Source organism: Adiantum capillus-veneris, chromosome 6 (assembly GCF_014529385.1).
Source record: "Adiantum capillus-veneris isolate H3 chromosome 6, ASM1452938v2, whole genome shotgun sequence".
In the NCBI taxonomy this organism is placed as follows: Eukaryota; Viridiplantae; Streptophyta; class Polypodiopsida; order Polypodiales; family Pteridaceae; genus Adiantum; species Adiantum capillus-veneris.
Window position 1 is genome coordinate 72,608,138 of NC_140936.1, and position 5,848 is coordinate 72,613,985.

At 43.4% G+C, this 5,848-nt stretch overlaps 1 pseudogene; it reads left to right on the forward strand.

Annotated features, from left to right (window-relative positions):
- Positions 1–228: 228 nt before the first annotated feature.
- Positions 229–919, forward strand: LOC147455685 (uncharacterized; annotated as a pseudogene).
- The last annotated feature ends 4,929 nt before the right edge of the window (positions 920–5,848 follow it).

Consider the following 5,848-nt stretch of genomic DNA (forward strand, 5'->3'; position numbering starts at 1 on the left):
AGAAAAGATCAGATAGAGAAAAGAACACCATGGCTAAAGCTTCTCTCACATTCCCCTACTCAAAAATCATCCCAATACAAGTACCAAATGATGGTTATAATTTTACAAGCCAAAAATGTTCTTGGCATAAAATATCAGAGTCAACAAAATTAGACCTAGCAAAATCCGACTGAAGCTAATTCTGACTATCATGACATAATCTGACCAGCATGACATAATCCAACTAGCATGACCAAATATGAGACTCAGTAATAATCAGAGTAAGTAATATTCAGAGTTAACAAAATTCAGAGCAGCATCCCAATTTCAGACCAACCAATATTCAAACTCAACATATAATATCCAGTCTCAACAGAAGGGGATCGGGACCGTGTTCACACGACCCCAAAGGGAGAGAATGAACTCCCAACATCTTCTTAAATCAGTAGAGGAGCACCTGTGCCGACTCCTTAAGCGGCGGGCCATGATGGTTGATGCAGGGCTCCCCTTTCTCAATGGAGTGCTCGTCCCTCGTGAGTCAGGGCCATTGTTACACCCGCCCAGCCCCTTGTGGGTTTGCACAAGCTATGTGAGTATTGAGCATGATATGCGTACATCAATGACCCCTATTCATAAAATCTTCCTCCTTACCCTGATGGATGGATAGGTCCTAAAGCTAAACTTGTTGAGAGTCTTCCTGAGGCTAGTATTTACATTAGATACTCGAGAGTAGTTTAGTCTCTTTTTGTGGGGGCCCGGGGCCACGGGGAAGTCGACCCTAACAGAGATCTTGGAGTACATACTAGGGGAAAGGTGTGAGAGCCTGGACGTGAGCCGGATAGCCAATCAATTTGAGTTGACACTTATAGAAGGAAAGAACTTGTTGCTCTTCCCAAATGTTACTCGCGACAACCGAGTAATACGACCGCCATCATATTAAAGAGGTTGCTCTCCAAGAAGAGGGTAACAATTGAGGCTAAAGGGAGGTCCGCTATGTCGGTTAGGACCGATGCCTACTCCTTATTTACAGCCAGTTGGAGGTGGTCTGATGTGGATTGATCTAGCGGGGGGAGGAGGCGCTTACTCTTCATACAGACACCAAGAACGCTAACACGTTGCAATCTCTTTCTTATTGAAATGCTCAAGGAGGGCGCCAGTGGGCTAGTTACCTAGGCCTTGGGAATGTTACCAGATAAGACCCGGATAGGTACAGTGTAGAAACCCATAACGAGTTAACTAGAGGCATGGCGGACTACTCAGGGACTGATAGAGTGGGTAACAAAAAAAGTGAGGTATGACCTGGGGACCGAAATCCCACTAGGAGCAAAGAAGGTTCCAATCCCACGGTCTCTCTACAAGGATTATATCCTCTATGTGGATGTGAATGGGATAAAATTGATCCCATTTAACACTAATTTGGTACCAAAACAGGACACTTTAAGTGTCCTTTTTTAACAAATTTAAATTAAATGCTACTTGCATTAGATGGTTTATTTAAGAAACCCCTCTTGATATGATTAAATATGTTAGCTATAGGATCTTTTAAAAATATAACCTTGCATTCTAGAATTTATCATGATCAAGAACTATACTCATCAAGTTGACCCTCGTAAGACTGTGATTGATGCTTTGAAGAAATCACCTTTGTAAGCTCAAGAAAAAATGAAGCGACCTTGTAGAATATTTTAGGTGACTCTTCCACAATTTTTCTATAGATAATTTAAAGGTTCATGTGCAAAAAAATTGAGCTTGGAGTATATAAAATAATGGAAAGTTCCATGTGTTTGATATGGTCATTTCAATCATATCGTTGTATACAAAGAAAAATATGTTTTTGATGTATTTGTGAGTTTTAGAAAGTGATACATTGCTTGCCCTTTCCATTGAGCACTCAAGGTGGAAAATAGAAGGGCTTTTGTATGCAACAAGTATTGGATCATTTTAAATATTCAAAACTGCGTAAGAGAAAACTTTCATATTTTCATTCTTGAGACATAAGCATTCAAAACCTGAAATAATATCAAACTTTCCATGTAGATCAACTAAATGTATCAAAGTACGTGGTACATACACAATTGGGGTTCCTAAAACCTTGGTTTCAATGTTATTATGGAGAACTCAAGATCTTTAAGAGTTTTTGTACGATAAAGAATTCAAGATAGAGTTCAAGCAACAAGATTTACTTGAGTTAGGGAGCCCAAAAAATACGTATTTTCTTGTTTTAAACATATAAAGTCATTTGTAGTTGTCAAATTGCACTAGAATAGTACCAATTTCATGAGGGGACCTTTGGAAGACCAAAATTATGCTCTTATTCAGTACGTTCTCAAGTATGAAATTATGTCTATAGCTTACATGTGACTTGAAAACTTATCTTTGAAGTGGATTCCATTGTTTTGTAACACTAAATGCTAACACTTGGCTTTTATAAACATAAAAAATTCCATCTCTACAAAAAGCTAAAATAATTTTATGATTTTTTTGGCAAAACAGTGTGAAATTTTACTAAAATTTATGTCTTAGAACTTACGAGAATTCTCTCAATACATATTGTATTTTGATATGGAGAAAAACCTAGTGTTTTCTTCCCGCCATAACCAATCTATGGTAGAAGCAAGGTGTAAAAACCCTCTTTCTAGCTTGACAAATAAATTGCCAAAACATGGTAGAAAAAGAAGACACTTTAGTCTCTCAGGACACTTAAGTGTCCAATTACAGAACTAGTGTTAACCAATTTGGGGACGAAATTATACGATCATAGGGATATCATGACCTTGTTATTAGGAGGAGATCTACAAGGAGAGTAGGTCAAGGGCTAAGGCTTTGCTATGGGGAACCCATAAGGAAGATTAAAAAAACTTGCTCGATGTGATACATGATGAAAAATGATCCTTGGCTTGGGTTTAAGGAGGAAAACGAAGGATGGAACGAGGAGGCTACGAAATAGTCGACCAAATTGAAGGCATGGACGGTGTCAATAGTGTCAATATTTTATCCAACAAAGAATACGTGGAGGGAAAGGATGATGAGCCCAAGATGGGAGTGTGCCTTCTATCCAATGCAGGGGGTGGGGAAGAGGGGGGGGGGGGGGGGGGGGGGGGGGGGGGGGGGGGGGGGGGGGGGGGGGGGGGATCCTGGAAGAAGAACCGGCCGTGGGAGTGAATGAGGGCAAGCCCTTGTATGAACTAGCCCAGCCCAAAGTGAAGAGGACCTTGGAATTCTAAAGCAATATCCGGATCTTGGTGGGGAGGCCTATTGCAGGAAGGAGGTATGGGCGGAGGACCAGATGGTTCAGTGGGCAGTGTCTCCCATCAAGGTAAGGGAGGGCCTAAAGGAGCAGGTGGGGAGGCTCTATACCCAGGCGAAGAAGGCCCTTGTGCAAACAGGTTATGGGCTGCCACCCTTATTGCCTTGGCGAGCCTGCCTTATCCGCTCTCGGGCCAGTTGGGCTCTGGGTTATTGAGGCTGGCTGCCACCCCCTCTTGATACGAAGAGCTCGTTAATCTTCTCAATGAGGAGAGCAAGACTATAACTAGCACAAGCTACCTACTCTTTCACTTATTTAGCCCAAAAGACAGCCCGTATTTCAATTGTAGATGCCCCGTTCAACGCCTCTTCGCCACCTCATATGTCGAGCTTACCAATTATGCATGCTAAAGAGCAAATTCGATGCAGCCACCCTAGCCAACCTAAGACACGACATTAAGATGGTCATTTGGCGGATAATCAACCAGCTCGTTCTCCCCAATGAGCTTACCTTGGAGGAGATTGACATGATGTCATGCCACATTCGCATCTATGCGGGCCTCAAGGGCCAGACTAAGGCACGCAATACGTGGGAGGCCTACCAGTCTGGGTCCTTCTGGTCCTTTTTTATGGAAAAGGGTGGAGACGAGTGCCCCAAGCCCCTCCTGAAACGGATCCTGTACTCTAGCCTAAATGGGGTGAGCTTGACTAGTCAGATGGGTGCCATCTCATTAAGCATTAAGGAGGCACATCAAACATCTCCATCCATTGACCTTATTGGATTTTAGAGGAAGGTATTGGGGTACCAATTCTACAAGAACTTGCCCTTTTTCACGATATGGTGGGCTCAAGTAGCCTAGTCTATCTTCCCTCCCAGACAAAGCCGTACTATGAAAGGCTTGAAGAGGACTCTCTGCCGGGAAAACCACACAGCTTATACCACAACGGGTTGCTTACGTCTTGTATACTCGCCTCCCATGAAATTGTTCTTCTCATGCATCTCGTTTTTTATTGGAAGATTCTCGCTTGGGGATGTGAGCCTAAAGAATGACGGGTTGGTCTACCTTACGACGTTCCAACTATCTTTCTGTCCTCCATTCGCTGGAGGCTTTGCTCAGACAAACCAACATGCACTTTCTAGGGCTCAAAATATCGTTAGAACGCAAAGCCTGACTCATCTCTCCCTACAAAGCTATTAAAATGCTTAAGGCTATAACACTATACCCCCCCCCCCCCCCCCCCCCCCCCCCCCCCCCCCCCCCCCCCCCCCCCCCCCCCCCCCCCCCCCCCCCCCCCCCCCCCCCCCCCCCCCCCCCCCCCCCCCCCCCCCCCCCCCCCCCCCCCCCCCCCCCCCCCCCCCCCCCCCCCTTCCTCTAACAACCAAAAATAAGACATATATTAATGTAGGGTTGATGATGACCAAAAATTTGTAACAAACCTTGGGAATGATAAATAAATTGCCTAAAATTGAACTCAATCTACTCCATAAGGCCAAGCATGCAGTGCGAACAGTGGAAAGCTCATCCATAACTCCCACCATTGCCTGAAATTGAATCGACTCCATAAGGCCCAACATCTAGTGCAGACAGTGGGAAGTTCATCCACAACTCCCACTAAGAGAAGAACAAGGGGTCAAAGCTCAAAAGTACCAGCAACAACAGACAGTGAAGCCACCGAATCTCACTTTGAGCTCCAAGGTGAAATTAAAGAAAAAGAAGATGTGCCCTCAGAATACCAATCCTCAAAAGAAGAAGAAGTAGAAGTACCTTTGATCAAGAAAAGACCTCAACAAACAAATAAAATCCCAAAATCTCAGGCTTAGAGATCTATGGAGGAAGCAGAATGGTGCTAAGCAAAGATAGTAGAGAAGAAGAAGAAGAGAAGGAAACTTAGCAGGATGCACCTCCATCTGACAAGGATGATGTCAAGCTAGATAGAAATCTTGAGAAAAGAAAGACGAGAAAAAGCTCGAGAAAAGAAGTCTAGTTGGTGGCCAGTCCTCCCGTCAACAGATCCATGAAGTGCTTAAGAGAAAAGCTGAAGAGAAGGCCGAGGAAGAGTTCAAGTGACAAAAGACAACACCTTCAAAATCACCAATGGACTCTCCTCATAGCCAACAGTCACACCACGAGGAAACTGTGAAAGATACAACTACAACAATGAAAGGTGCAAAGCAAACAAAGCAGCAAGTCTCTCAAAAGAAACCATCTCCTCCTTCTGCTAATCAACAAGAGAAAAAAGAGTCTCAAGCTGAAAGAGAATATCAAAACCGCAAAGAGGAGCAATGAGATCTCGAGGAGCAACAAAAAGAAACTCCTCCAAAGACAAATGTAATTGAAAAAACATATCAGAAAAGAGAGACTCAAGCAAAAAGAGAGGTCCCACTTCCAACCCAAGAGGATGCGGAGGTGAGGTGACTGAGAGAATTCTTAAAGAGTTCAATCTTAAAGAACATCTAGAGATGATTGAGCTCCAGTTTAGATGCCAGAAGTTGGTCATAGAGTTGTAGATCCAAGATGCCAAGGATGCCAAAGCCGTTACACAAAATTTAAATGTGAGAAAAATATTTCTAAAAACAGAAAAAAGTAATACAAGGACCCTGTCATAATAATCAATATCTAAT